The 12,427-nt window shown below is 43.6% G+C and overlaps 1 pseudogene; it reads left to right on the forward strand.

Moving 5' to 3' along the window:
• The first annotated feature begins 645 nt into the window (after positions 1-645).
• LOC119170861 (very long chain fatty acid elongase AAEL008004 pseudogene) lies at positions 646-3,079 on the forward strand (annotated as a pseudogene).
• Positions 3,080-12,427: the final 9,348 nt, after the last annotated feature.

The raw sequence follows: 12,427 nt of genomic DNA on the forward strand, positions 1-12,427 counted from the left end.
TTGATTTCTCGGATGGTCTACCGCTTTTATTGTTTTTACTTAAGCAACTTAACAGAAAATGAGAGCTGAAAATGTCCACCTTGTCCATTCAGAAATGATATCTTATACCCAGTTTGCAGAGTTTGCATTTTAACTGTGAGTTTATAAGAAAACTCGTTTCTTTTGTGCTATGCGATAACGACTCAGCCATCAATAAACAAATAATAGTCATGATTATTCACCAAACAGTGCTTCCGTAAGCCAGGAACTGAGACATCGCAGGACAAGAGAAGCTGTAAAGACGCGTCTAGGGTCGGCTTGTGGAACACTGTGGGTCAATGCAGTCTGTTAATTAAAGAATATAACTAGCAGCTGAATTTCTCTTTCTGGACTTTTGCAATCTATCGCTTGATCGCAAGCCTCGCTTCGGCATCATCGCGGTGACGGCACTCGATGAACGGCCTAGATCAGACGCCAAAAAACACACAGGGACCGGGAAAGGAGAGGCACAGATATCGCACGAGAAATCTCGCTACCGAAGCCCGTTTATCGTTTCGGCCAAGCGAGAGTTCTCCTTCTCGGCAGGTTCGTCCTTCTCTCCGCGGGGCTGCCGAGTAATTAAATGCACGTGCCGCTGCGTCTAAGAATCAATACGTTGCGGCGCGAAGTGGTGCTAAGCCATCACCCCATGACTGCGCTAGATAGCTACAAGTAGTTCCAGAAAAGTGTGGGAAGGTGACTGACAGCGAGCACTGACAAACCATGACAGCAAGTATGGGTTCCTCGTGGACTTCATCCTTAATTTCTGCCCTGGCGGATGAGCTTATTCTTGACCGTGATCCACGCACCGCCGACTGGGTTCTGCCTGGAAACAGAGCTTTTCTTTTATCGCTGTTCATGGCCTACGTGTATGTGGTTAAAGTACGAGGGCCGCACTTCATGAAGGACCGGAAACCGTTTGATGGCATCAAGCCGGTAGTCATCGTCTACAACGCCTGCATGGTGGTTTTGAACGCCTATTTTATGAGTGCCTTTCTCTCGAGAACCTACATGAGTGGCGGCTACAGCTTGTTCTGTCAGGGTATCGACTACGAGGCACGTGACGAGATAACCATGAGCCTTCTCAACTTGTGCTGGTGGTACATGTTGGTGAGGATTGCTGACTTCTTGGACACGCTGTTTTTTGTACTGCGGAAAAAGGACTCTCACGTATCATTCTTGGACGTGGCCCACCACATCCTCGTTGTGTTCAACGGCTGCTACGGCCTCGGCTACGGTCCGGACGGCCAAGCTGCACTTACCCTCATACTCAACTGCTTCGTGCACATCATCATGTACACCTACTACTTTCTTTCCCTGTTGGGACCCGCTGTGCAAAAGAACCTCTGGTGGAAGCGGTACCTGACCCAGGTGCAGCTTGTTCAGTTCTGCATCATTTTTGTTCACATGCTGTTGCCGATGTTCTACAACTGCGGTTACCCGAGGCCGCACATCTACATCATGCTGTGCGAGGCAGTGTTCTTCTTCACTATGTTCATGCGTTTTTACTTCAAGGCCTACCGGGAGAGGAACAGCAGACCAGCCGAGAAGAGCGATAGCGGCAAGAACAAGGTTCACTGAATATGCTACCTTAGTTGACTACGCGACGAGTGCTGGAACTATAGCAGTATCACGGTCGCTACTCTATAGTCGATGCGCACCCATTTAGACAGCGAAGGAGGCTGGAAAGCACAAATGAATAGGTTTTTTCAGCAGAATTTTCCCTCAACATCACGTCTATTAGATCGCTCGTTGCGGCGAAAGTGGAATGATAGGAAGAAAGTACCTGTGATGTGGACAAGGTCATGGGATATCTGACGGACACTGATATGTTTCGCACTAAACCAGGTTGGGATTGAAAACGAAGGCTTTATTTCACTGTGTAATTACATGAGGACAACTTCATCGTCTATGCTTCAATAGCACGATGCATTTCAAGTACTGGTCTGTCCGAAACGGAATCAAACATTTTGCAATGAGAGGGCTGGCTACGAATAGGGACCTGTATGCAACGTGTTTTAAAGGAACACTAACACAAATATTCGAAAGGGAGATAATGAGGGATATAGATTTATGTGCAGAACTCCTGACGAATGGCAATATATCAAGAAAATATATACCCTAGAACACATGCATCATAAATGTTTGTGTGCAAGCTGCGTGACTGAATGAGATGTGCAGCACGCTGCGACGCCTATATCAGTCGTTTGGCAATGAAAACAGAATAAGCCACGTGTTTGTGTCGGCTGGTTGCCGGCACGTGCCTTGTGCTTCCACTGCCTGCTATTTCTTCTTCTGTGGCTGCGCATTTGCGTGTGCTGAAGTGCGGCACCCGGTCGAGCATGCTCTCCTACGTGGCCCTTACGTCACAGTTTGACGTGGTGACGTGGCCAGCGGTGTTTACCTTGCCACCAGAACTGCTCCGGCATAGCTTCACTGCCCTTCGAAATTGAAACTTCGACTGGACTCTCTTAAAGCATTTATAGGCTCAAAACCATTGCGCACTCGCACGAACGAGGTTTCCAGCCGTGATGAGTTCGTTATAAGCTACCGATGGCAAAAAAAGTTGTGACACTTTTATGCTAGTGTTCTTTCATACATTATTCTTTCAACATTAACCGAGGCCAGCCCACTTTGTTTTTGGCTGTGGTCTCTTACCAGAGAAGATTAGGGCAGGTGGAACGCACCATAAAATAAAGAATCAGAATTTTATTACAAAATGTACCTTCAGCTGTGAAGATCAGGCGATAAAACTGCCAGACAGCTTCTGATGACGTCATTATCAAATCCTAGAAACTATGGGGTTTTTGAGTGATCTTATGCGACTCGTGATCACTGCTTCAACATCATGCAGGCCTTAAGCACACAGAACATGTTGGCTAGTGATTTTACGGGGAATTGAGTGAGTAGTGTTGCAAACCAACAATAATTCACGCGCACGACATTGTCGACAACGCCTGCGATCATGCGAAAGTCACAGATAACATTTTATTTTGTTTGCCGCCTGTTTGCGCTTACCTGCCATTAACGACAATAAAACATTTTTGTCTTGTTGCCAGTACATGCTCGATCTGTCTTGCTTTCGTATTGCATGCTTGATAAGATAAATTTGTAAGGGCTCATCGAATGATAGACCCAAATATTCACTCTTCCATGCATGACGCGAAAATACACAGCCGGAAAAGTCTTCTGGCATATATGAATTTCGGTATCATCTCACTTGCGTCCTTCACATTAAGTATGTGCGAAGTACAGCGCACTTTAATGCAATGGCGTTAAAGAGCTCGTTTTGCAGAAATTCTGGCATCGGTTTCGGCACGGGCGTCTCTGGTTGTTTGCGAATTACTATCATGTTGACCGGGAGGAAAAAGTCGAGAAAAAAGAAAATCGAGTCAATAATAAATGTTTCCGCGTTCGAGGGAGCATCGAACTCTGACTGTCAGCGTGAAAAGCAGCTGTTCTATAATAGAACCACCGTATTTCGAAGCTGCTTTGTTAAAAAAACACAGATAATATATGAATCTCATATAGCGAAAGAAGACTTCTTAGCGCGGCATATATTGCGTGTCAGAGGTGTAGAATCGCGCCTGATGTCAAGATATGTGTATTATTTTTGTTTATTTTTTCCATCATGCTGTGGGGCGAAGTAGCCGGTCAAAAGCAGGAAGGGCACACATACATGCCAACATTAACATGGACAGTCGTATCGAGAATTTACACATTCAAAGAGCTTCTTACCAACAATCGAACGTACCAGTAGTAATACAATGACGAGTTCAGGGCTTAAATCACAAGCACTAAACAAATGTAAACTAATAATAATAATAATAATAATAATAATAATAATAATAATAATAATAATAATAATAATAATAATAATAATAATAATAATAATAATAATAATAATAATATTAGCAATGAAACATTCGGCAAGGTAGACACCAAAAACGCACTAGTATCAAAGATTCATGAGCAAATATTTTCTAGACAGTCATACAAATCAGGTGAGTTGACCAAAAAAGTCTGGCAGAATGTTCAATCCTGGTATGAACCTCGAAAAGAGGCTACCAGTGAAAGTAACTGTACGAGCAAATGTGGGCTTCAAAGCATGTGCCGATGTGTCACGTGCTTTTTCTGATGTCAGCTGCCTGAGAAAAGACGGTGGCGTTATGGTGACTATTTTGCACAATAACTGGGGGATCCTTAGGACTCCGCCTCTATTAATTGAACGCGATAGCGATATCGCGTCCGCAGTTCAAAATGGCTTGTGTCAGGGACACTTTCGCATACGACTGCATTCTGTTATTGGTAGAATGCTTTAAAGCAAGGCAAACTGTGCGCGTGAAATCTTTCCAGAAAAACTAAGCACCCACTACGTGGCTTTAAGAGAAAAGGCACAGTAACATGTGCGCCTTTTCTCGTCAGTGGCCCTCTTTAAACCATCGATTGAGATAATCGCATGTTTCGACGCCCGATCACATTGTACGCTTGTACCACTTGTTATTACTGCGAAATTTCATGTTGAATTCGGAAGCTTTTATGCAGGATGCGCGTGTTTGAAAAGCGTGCAAGTTATTTTCACCGAAATTCCAAGCGAACACGTAGCTCTGTAGTAGAACACTTGCTTGCCGCGCAAATCTCTAAAGTTGGATCCTCACTCAGACCCAGAGTTTTTATTTATTTTACTTGCATATTTCTCAATATTTCAGTCACGCACGATAAGTTCACTTTTCGCTCACAGCCTACGATGCTGACGCCGATGCCAACACTATAATTTCTGCGAGACAATCTCTTACGCCATCGCGTAAGCAGAAAAGATTAACAGGCTATCTTTCTGAGCATTCACAGAAGGGTCTTCTGTTTATATACTGCATTAGTTTCGAGGTAGCGTCGTATCTCGTATACTTTACGAAAACGAAACAAACCGCCTTCATTTGAATGCTTTTCAGATAATGAATGTTTCTGTGTTTTTTGTATGTGGGTCCCAAAGCGTGCAAGAGTATTCCAGCGTTGTCATCATGAATGTGAATGCGCTAATATAGCTTCATATTATGAGGCGTGACGTCTAAGAAAGTGTAGTTTACGAAAAGCGGGGGGGGGGGGGGGGGGGAGAGTCTAATATCAGTTGTATTAGCCGTGCACCTTATATGATTGGTCAGTGTAAAGTCTAAATACCGACAATGCGTAACCCGCGAAATCATCGACTGATTAAGGCTGTGCTGGAATATGCTCTGTTGCTGTTTTCTAGGGAACCGTAGGAGCAGTGACTTTTAAGCATTTCATTGCATTTGAGAGTCTTTACAACGCTTAACTACTCTTAAAAGTGATTCCTGGAAAATTTCTTTATTCCTGGATGAATTTATTTTTTTGAATATGTTGTATTCATTTGCGAATAATTTTAGGCTAATTGATTCTGGTAGCGTTTCTGCAATGTAATTCATGAAAAAAAGAAACAGCTACGAACCGTGGACACTGCTTTGGAGTACTCCAGACAGCACTGCGAAGTTAGGTAATAAACAGTAATTTTCTCAAGAAATTGTGATCTTCTTGTCAGATATGCAGTATTCCAGTTAATGATACTGATGAACCATATGAAACTTGGTTTGCAAATGAACTTTGCACGTGGAACTGCTATGACTGACAGAAATCTAGTAGGAGCACATCTACCTACCCGGATCTGTCTAATGCTGCTGGAAACTCATTGGCTGTAGTCATGAGTTCAGTAAGAGTCGAGATTGCTCGCATAAAATGTTCTTGTTGAGGGCAAATGTTATTCATAGTTAAAAATTTGGCAGATTGCGCGTTCTTTGAGAATCAATGGTATGCAAAGCATGCGCATGGAAAGTGATTGTGTTACCCTAGATAAAGGGGTGATAACAAGATCACCCAGACTTATAGGCGTACAGATAGATATATAGAAAGATAGCTTGACAGATAGATAGATAGACAGATAGATAGAAAGACAGACAGACAGATAAACAGACGGATGCCAAAAGTGCTTGCAGCACGCGAAGAAATGATTCGCATTTAAGAAACTTCTCTGTGTGTCTTTTCCAGCGATCACAATCACCTCGCTCCTTTCACGCTTGCGATGTAAATAATCGAATAAGGAAAATGCGGTCAAGGTTGGCCAACGTGAACATCGCCCGCATATACGGCTGCCAGCACCAGGCCACTATGAATCATTCATTGATGACGCCACTGTTATTTCTGGGTGCCTCTTTTCAATGGCCTTCTTGTGAGGCTTGCGTAGTGGGACCGTCTCGGGGGTAACAACCTTTGCAGGTGAATATCAGCAAGTTTAAATGTGGAAGAAGTCTAAACAAAGCTCTAATAATGTCTCGCATAGTTGGCCATGAAATTGTGAGAGCATGTTGCCTGTTACCTTTATATTCACGTATTTGCTGTAATTTTCTTTACCAACGTAGAATATTTATTGACGGTAATCTGTGCGCCGGCATGGTCTTCGCTAAAGGTGAACAATTGCTTGCCTTCTAAAATTGCCTTATTCAAAGCAATTTTAAGTGGCCATGAAAGCAATCGTCTGCTCACGCGCGCACGGGGCGATTATGCAAGTTTGATTCACCTGACAAACTGAGAGACATTGATAAGTGAAGTGCTCATTTGTGAAGCGAAGCGTGAACGGATAAGTGGAGTGGCTTAGTCGTGTTTTCAAGGCGCGCTTCAGAGACCATCGAAGAGGATTACTCAGTGGAATTAGGGCCCCCAGTTTGCAAGACCGAAGCTGAAGAAGATAGAGGAGACCCACGCCGAGGGAGGCGCTGCGGAGCGTGGCGCTGTCAGTCAATGTGGGGAGAAAACTGGTTACTCGAGTGTTGGCCTCTCCGCTGTCCCATTCAACCTGCTTGAAAACGCGTTGCTTTGCTCGCACGCTGCACGCGTTCTGCACGTGTTTTTGAGAGTCTCACGTTGCACGCGGTTATGATGTATGCGCTCTGTCCGCATTTAATAGGTTGCCGCAATTGAGGATTTCTTTTTTTCGTGGCAGCAATTTGGTAAAAGGGCAGCGAAGCAAGTTGTAGCAGACGACGTCGTCCTCGTCAGAGCGAAGTGCGTTTCGCAAGTGAAAGACGACGCTGTTTACGACGTTAGAGGTGAATAAAACTTTCTGTACGTTCGTAATTATATACCTGTTTTATTTGGTTTACTCTGTGTATTATGCACTATGTTTGTTCCTGGATGCATGGGTAAGGCCGCTTCTCATGCTTTAGGTTAAGCGGTTCTTGCACTGTGACTGCTATTAGTTGCGATACCTTAATTTACTAGCACCCACCCAAGTTATCGTGTGGTATATACACAGCACTTCAAAAATAAATGGTATATTTGGGGCTTCTTTCTGACCCACAACAATAATTGACATCTATCTCGCGTGTCTTTCCTTGCATTATCACCGTTCTCATCTCGGGTACTTTGAGTTCACGAACAGCGTGCGTACCATCATGATGAGCGCCCAGATTTCAGAGAAACTTTTTTGTGTGTGTCTAATCTGCAGGGGAAGAGCGCATTGCTATAAAAGCATTTTATCTTGGTCACGTATCGAAAATGCACCGTGTTGTTCGGGCTACCCCTGCACACTCAGTAACAACTAGTTCACTGTATCTGCCAACGGACGTGCAACAACGGCTAATGCATTTTTTTCTTTTTTTTCATAGTTGTCCAAGCTTTTGGCAACCACACACTTACGTCGGCGCTGCGTAGATTTAAAAATATATAACAACACATTACCAATACCACATGTGCACACAGATTAAACTACTAATTCCCCAACAATATCGAATAATAGTAAAAGCAAAAAATATTTCTTCGCTATTTTTTAGCAGTGCTCTAAAGACGGGCGTTGAAAATTTATATTTTTAAGATGGGGAAGTGCATCTCCCAGTAACTCAATAGATTAGACGAACGGTGACGCAGGAATTAACACCCGTAATTTTGAATGCATTGTGCGCGTGCTAATTTTTATGAAAAAAATTGTTTACATACTTTTTTCGGCGCACTGCTTTAATCCATTTCTGTCGTCTGCTTGTTTCGTACCATTGGTTTGGGAATCGGCAGAATTTCACTGGTGGAGTCGACCTCTTCGTGTTTGCATGGTTATTGTGACAGCTGACGACGCAGCGATGTCACCCCCTTTTCTGTTGGGGTGACATCGCGGAACGAGGGACGTTTCACGTGCAGCGCATGCTTCGCAAATGCGTGGAAGCCAAAGGGAGCGGAAGGGTCGGAAGACTCTACTGTTGTGCGCTTTTTCTGGCAGGGGAAAGGCAAGCGCTGGCGTCGCCGGGCAAACTTGAGCGGGTCTCCCCTATAGGCAGTCATGGCTTGATGATATTCATATGAAACTTAACGTTACTGAACGCGCTGTATTAATTTTTTTTGGATGTGTCAGTAATATTTATTTACAATGTCATCATGAAATTATTTACGAAGCTGACAGTAATAAATATCTGAGTGTAATATACGATGAAAAACAGAGCTGGTGTATTCACACTGTTAATGAGGCTACACGTGCTGTTGGTATAATAAGAAAACTTGTCCGGTTTCATTCCGGTCTACGCAGAGATACGATGATCCTTATTTACAGCATATCTGGTCACCCATTCTTGAATTTGATTGTTTTCTATTTACTGGTTGATCGTGATACAACATAAGCCCTTTGATTATTGTAAAGTGCGAAGTTGTGCGCAGTTGTTCAGGTAAACTAAAATTTACAGCCAACAACATTTCGAATCAAGAAGTTCGGGTACCCACTCTTGATTGGAGATTCCGTATTTTAACAGTTAAAACTTTATGAACATTTCTGAATTAATTTTAGGACGGTAACAGTTCATACTTTTCGCGAAATCCAGTATTTTGTTTCAATGAGCATTTGTCTATTGTACATAAACCTCAGCTCCTGTTTCTACGATCTCTTTTAGATATTTAAAATGGTAATATATTGAAGATCATTCCATCACACAAACTCGTAGGCAATGTGCAAGTAGAAGTCGATTATATGTTTGCAACGAACGCTAAACATTCGCCCTCTTAGTATTTCATTGACTTACTAAGGGTAAAACTCTCTCTTCATGAACGAATACTGTATTTGCAATGGATGCCTGTAAGAGTTTCGAGAAAAGAGGTGCGGGGATTTTGATCACTCGATATGCTCGTCATTTTCAATACGCTTCCCAGAATGTACATTCATAATTGAAGCTGACTTATAGGCCATTACTATAGCTCTTCGAAAACTTCTACTTATTCATTCGACAGCTGTGATAGCGATTCGTTATTCGTGTGTTCATGCTATTTATCATCATTGGAATCAGCTTTACTGAATACATATAAATCATTCATCCCAGCAAACATTCGTCTAGTGTGATTGATATGGGACCAAGTCACGGTGGTATATCAATAAACGAGGTGGCTGAGTCACCAGCTTGAGCATGCCTTGATGGTCCGATTGAGCTGGTCTTTTCTCTTACAGCTTATGTTGCAGCGGCGAGGTTCAGAAACGTTTCCCTTCTTCAGGGCTCAATAAAAATTACTGTACCAAATATAGAATTCTCACACTTGCATTTTGCATGTAATAATAAGTGTTGCCTTATGTGCACATCGGAATTGTCAATAAGAATAATGCGATGCCGTATGCCACCGCTTAGTTTCTACATAAACAGATCTGGTCTGCTGACATCACCTTTGTGCTGTAGCTATAACAAGCCAAAAAATATGGACCATTTGATACTAACATGTCAGCATCTTATTATTTAAAAAGAAAAAAAATGTTTTGACATTTTATTGGAAGTTGAATCGTACATCGGCGCTACTGTCAAGATGTATTACGAATTCACTCCACCGCTTAGAGTAGACGGCACCAGCCTAGCAGGCCCCGCCAACATAAAGTACGCAGCATATGAGTGAGAAAGTGCGAGAGACATGAGGGGTGTTTGTGAAGAGTCTTACATGTGCCTCTGTGGCTTAGTTTAAAGATAATAAAGAAAAAAAACAACTTAGCTACGGAGACAAATGTACGTGCATTTGTCATCGCAAAATGAGTATAGTCGTAGGTTTGATTCACGGTGGCGGAACTTCTTATAGTTTCTTCTTTCTTATTCAATAGCATCGCCTTTATGAACGTCATATTCGTGACGGGAATGCATCGCTGTAGTGTTGGTGGCAGAAAACACTTTCGTGCTAAAGTGAATAATAAGTAAACACACATACACTGAAATACCTCTCTCTAAATTGAATCTTTTGTTGTGTATAATGTCTGAAAGAAATTCAGCCTATAAGAGACGCCTTCGTGTAAGGCTATGAGTATTGTGACCATATCGTGTTTTTTTTTTGAGCTGACGTTGCAAGGTACACGGGTCTCTGGCGTTTTCCGTCCATCAAAACCTACTATCCGTCACCGCAATGAAACCAGTGTTTTTTGAGCTAGCAATCGGCCATTGCATCAAGAGGAGGCACTGTCCTCGAACCAAGATACGAATATCTTATGAATATGCATACAATATTATCTTGTATTAGTCATGTACTAACTTCAATAGATATGTTGGGTTTAACGTCCCAAAACCACCATAAGATTATGAGAGACGCTGTAGTGGAGGGCGACAGTAATTTAGACCACCTGGGGTTCTTTAACGTGCACCCAAATCTGAGCACACGACCCTACAGCATTTTCGCCTTCATCAAAAGTGCAGCTGCCACAGCTGTGATTAAATCCCGTGATCATAGGCTAATGTATTTCTAAACTGAAATTAAATGAAAAAAAAAAACACCTTACTTTAGTCCTGTAGGACGTGCTGAGCGCGTAGCGGGCGTCTCTCAGGTAGGTACTGACAGCCGTCCTGTAGGCCGCCTCGTGGGCCTGCTGGACGGCCCATTGCTGGTCGGCGAGAAGTGAGCTTCTGAGAGACCTCTTCCACTCGTTTCGGGTTAAGTCGTCAGGAGTCTTTCTACACTCCCGAACCATGTGTGTGAGTTTCGCCATGTGTCCACATGAGGGGCACGTGTCACTGGTGTCTGCATAAGGATAATAAACGTGAGCCTTGGCAAAGTTTGGGTACGTGCTGGTCTGTAATAGGCGTAGTATTAGCACCTGCGGTGTGTTAAGTTTGTGGTGTGGAGGGTGAAGAAAAGCGGCGTTCAAGGTAAAAGTGTTTTGTGATGTCGTGCTACGTAATAAGTGCTTTCTGATTGGTCTCTAACTCAGCGAAATAGGGTTGCTCTGTGGCGGCACGGTCGTAAAGTGTGCAATTTTTATACATTTGTGAAGTTGATGAGAACGCCATGAGAGCGTTGAGACAACGTCTTGTCTCTCATTATGTAGATGACATGCATAGCATGATATCCATGCCTTGTCCTATCATTTATGTTTGTAATGGCTCACATCAAATTCATACGTAGGTGTTGGTGCCAGTGTGAACTAGAGGACGCTTCTAGCCATAGAAGAGGTCGAAGTGTTTCGGGCTCAGAACAGATTGTGCTGCACTTGCCTTAGGGCGTCTGTAACTTCAACTGCAATTCTACGCGTATCATTTTGGTGTAAGTGCTGGGTGCGTATCTACGGAAGTCGAAGCTGGATGTCCGCAGTGGACGTCACATCGGTTCCACTGCTATGGCTAACGACTCTGTACTGGCCACTAAGGTACAAATGCAATGCGTGATGCCTCTGCTACATAAACCGGGAGTCTTCCCCGGCACTGGCGAAGTCGACGTCGATGAGTGGCTGTCGATGTACCAGCGCGTCGCCAACAGTTACAGGTGGAGCCCAACACTTATGCTGGCGAACGTATTATTTTACCTGGCGTCACTGCAAAGGCGTGGTTTGAGACGCACGAAGCCGAACTCACAAGCTAGGACAGCTGTAGAGGAAAGCTACGAGATCTTTTCGGGAAACCAATCAGACGCCAAGCACAAGCCCAGAAGGTGCTGACGTATTGCGCCCAGACGTCCACCTAATCGTATATTTCCTGCATTTAGGATGTCCTGGCACTTTGCCGAAAAGCCAATGAGAACATGTTGGAGGCAGATAAGCTTGGACACATCATTAAGGGCATCGCCGGTGATGCGTTGGACGTTTCGCTATGTAAGAGTTGCACAACAGTTGATTCCGTCATCAAATAGTGCCGCATCTTTGAGCGAGAAAAAGGAAAGTGCATCTTACAACGCTTCAAGCGGCTTCCTAATACGGATCCGACCTCATCCTATAACGAACGAGCACCGCTGCATAAACCAGGATCACCAAGTTTGACGCAAGTCATACGTCACGAACTTGACACTATGGCTCCGAACTCTCGGGGTCCCCACACGCATGACAACCTGACAATTTCGCACATTCACGGTGTTGATTGCCAAGAAATTGTGAATATGGACACACCATCCACTGGTAGGCCACGTCCCGCCTTGT

Source organism: Rhipicephalus microplus, chromosome 2 (genome assembly GCF_043290135.1).
Source record: "Rhipicephalus microplus isolate Deutch F79 chromosome 2, USDA_Rmic, whole genome shotgun sequence".
Lineage (NCBI taxonomy): Eukaryota > Metazoa > Arthropoda > Arachnida > Ixodida > Ixodidae > Rhipicephalus > Rhipicephalus microplus.